This window comes from Cyprinodon tularosa, unplaced genomic scaffold, assembly GCF_016077235.1.
Source record: "Cyprinodon tularosa strain WSP-4 unplaced genomic scaffold, ASM1607723v1 ctg67, whole genome shotgun sequence".
Classification (NCBI taxonomy): domain Eukaryota; kingdom Metazoa; phylum Chordata; class Actinopteri; order Cyprinodontiformes; family Cyprinodontidae; genus Cyprinodon; species Cyprinodon tularosa.
In genome coordinates this window covers 877369-880727 of record NW_024039418.1, presented here as the reverse complement: position 1 = coordinate 880727, position 3359 = coordinate 877369, and the positions used below count along the sequence as shown (strand labels likewise).

General features: G+C 35.8%; 1 long non-coding RNA gene across 1 annotated transcript; it reads left to right on the top strand.

Moving 5' to 3' along the window:
* Positions 1-927: 927 nt before the first annotated feature.
* On the top strand, positions 928-1696 carry LOC119771414. Its single transcript, XR_005279145.1, has 4 exons — positions 928-1005; positions 1089-1228; positions 1323-1463; positions 1569-1696. It is a non-coding gene; the product is annotated as an uncharacterized LOC119771414 (long non-coding RNA).
* The last annotated feature ends 1663 nt before the right edge of the window (positions 1697-3359 follow it).

Here is a 3359-nt window from a genome sequence, read left to right as displayed (position 1 = left end):
CTGCAGCCAAAATGACGCCAGATATTTGCTGATGCCTACAAAAAATGTGTTTTTTTTTTCTGCAACTTGGATCCTAAATCCTCCAGATTAAATACTAACTGGTGCCATTTGCTTCACAACAGGCACAATAAATCCAGTTATTACTTTCTTTGGTCCTAAAAACTTTGCATTAAGAATCAACACCAACAGGCATTCAGGGAAGCATAAATGAAAATTTGAGGATGCAGGAATCTTAAAGCAATCATTGATGGATGAAGATGATTCTAAAACTTTGCAGCACAAGAAACAAAAAAAAAAAGGAAAAGATATACATGTAGGATGCATCTGTTTAGGCACACCAGATAAATCTAAGCAACTAGGAACCTGGTTCTTTTCAATTATTACTGTCAGGGTTTGGTTGAGTTTTGAGGACCCAAATGCAGAGGCAGGGAGGCAGAGGTGAGTTTTCTGTAAATTTATTGAGTGGTTCTAGTGAAGGGTCGGGCAACACCGATGCGTCGGCGCATGTGTCGGTCTCATAGAGAGAGCGAAACCTGTGTCGACATGTGTATCGCTATGGAAAAGTCACGTGACCGAAACAGTTCCTGTATCGGTCACGTGACCGATGTTTCGAACTGATTGATCAGCCTTTATAAGGAAGCGCATCTGCCAAAATAATCTTGCGTGTTTTGCGAATATAAAATTCATCAAAAATTATGGAGCTTTCTCAAGCAAAAAGAAAGGTTTCTGCCGTGTGGGACCACTTTGATGTCATTTCGGAAAATAAGGTATTTGTTTTAATTTCCTTGTTTCATCCTGTTCCTCTCAGAGTTTCCACTTGATTTTCTAAGTAGAAATTCATTTCACAGTGACCTTTAGTTTACTGTTCGTGTTATTTTCTACAGGTTAAATGTCGCAATTGCTCAACAGAGCTTGCATATTTAAATAACAGCACATCCTCAATGCTGAGGTATTATAGGGCCAAGCATGAGAGTGAAATCCATGATACACCCATGATGAACTCAGGTATACAGGTATTTTACAACTTACTGACTTTGTTTTATTGATAATTCTGAATAATTTACACTTTCTCATTTTTAACCATCAAGCTTCCAGGAAGCAGATGCTTGATGAGGCTGTGCTTAATTTCATTGTAAAGGACTGCCAGCCCCTCGCTGTTGTGGAGAATGAAGGGTTCAGGGAGCTGGTTCAGCTCCTTGAGCCCTCATATGTTTTGCCAACCAGAAAGGTTTGTGTGGAAATTATCTAAAGTGGTCGTTTATTCATCAAATTTATTTTAAATATATTGATTTTCTTCTGGTTTGACTTGGTGTGGTTTTCAGACCATCAAACAACTGTTGGCCAAAAAGTACGAGGAGGAACGGGAACGAGTGAAAATGGAAGTACAGCAGGCTGCGGACAGAATGTGCCTCAATAGTTGGAAGCTCAAATGAGCCCCAGCCGGGAACATCTTCACAACAGCTGTCTGCCCCCACTTAAGGCATGATATTGAGCATCATTTCTTTGTTGTTTGTAAATCATGTACTAAAATACTTTTTATTTTATTTTTTTTATTTTTTTTTTTTAAGATGACCTTTGGGAACATTTTGATCTCGAAGTGGGGAGGCAGACCAAAAGTGCCACAGCTGATGCCATCCTTGAGGTGCAGAGATACATGGCAGAGGGCAATATTGCGAGGTCCCAGGATCCTCTTGTATATTGGAAAAACCAAAAGACGGTTTATCCAAACCTCTTCCGCCTGGCCTTAAAATTTTTGTGCACTCCAGTTTCATCTGTGCCGTGTGAGCGGGTGTTTTCCACAGCTGGAGAACTAATATTAAAAAAGCGCAACAGACTGAATTTTAAAACGTTGCAACAACTTATTTTTTTGAATAAAAAATTGTAAAAAAAAAAATACCAGTGAACAAGCATCTTCATTTACTACATGTTTACTTAGAGATTATTACATTATGATGCAGGTTCTCATTATTCATTGACTGTGTCTAAAATATCAAATATGTTTTAATAATAATACAATGCATCATACAGTGAATTGCATCATATTAGTGTATATAATAGGTCATCAAACCAGTGTCAGTTAACTCTGTCAACTAGGTTGCCTGTAGGGATTTTTAATGTCCAGCAGGTGTCAGTATTCAGTGACACAGTATTGACACAGTATCAATACAGTTTGATAATGTGTCGAAACGTTTCATGACGCCTCATCAACCCATCACTACTGGAATCCAAAAATCCTCAAAGTCCAACATGAGAAAAGTTAAGCAAACATGAACCATGGAGACATCAGGGGAAAACAATCATGACGAGGTAAGACAGAGTTAGACGGGGAACCAGCACTGAGGAACTGCACAAGGAGAGTATTTATGGGAGACTGAACAAACACTGCAAAAACAATCCAGAAATAAGTAAAAAATGGCTTAAATTAAGTATATTTAGCCTTAATTTGAGCAGGTAAATAAGATGATTTGCCAATGGAATGAGTATTTTCACTCTTAAAATAAGATAGTTAGATAATATTTATTTGAAATAAGACGATAAAATAGTTTTTTCTTATTTTAAAAGGAAATTGTCTTGTTCCATTGGCAAAGTGTCTTACTTATCTCCTCAAATCAAGGAAAAACACACTTATTTTAAGAAAAAATAACTTATTGAGATTTATATTTTTTGCAGTGAAGAGAGGACTAACGAGCAGATTGGGAGCAGGTGTGAAGAGAGGAGTCTAGAAAGGAGCTAGGGAAAAGGAGACCAACACAAGAGGGTAACAAATTAAAACCTAAGAACTGAAATATAACCAGAAAACACAACAAAATAGGAATTACACCGATATTACACAAAGCAAAAATAAAACTGAATACTCAAAATAAAACATAACAGAACAAAGACTGTGAAAATTACCAGTCCAAAGACCCTTTACATTAAAATGACAATTAATATATTTAACTCAGAATTGAGTGGATGCAGATCTATGGATAAAATCTATACACCTGTAAAAATAACAACAAAAAATGTCTGCACCGTTTATTTTTTCAATCTATCTTTCCGTCTGTTAAGGACATAATAGAAACACTGGAAAAAATTTAAATCTAGAAAAGTCATTTTTTCTTTAAATAAGTGCATTTGTTCTTGGATTGAGGAGGTAAAAGAAACATTTTGCCAATGGAACAAGACAATTTACACTTAAAATAAGAAAACACAATAGCATTGTCTTATTTCAAGTGCATTTTATCTAATTATCTTATTTTATGAGTACAAAATACTCATTCCATTGGCAAACCATCTCATTTACCTACTCAAATTAAGGGTAAATATACTTAATTTAAGAAATATTTACTTATTTCTAGATCGTTTTTCCAGTGATA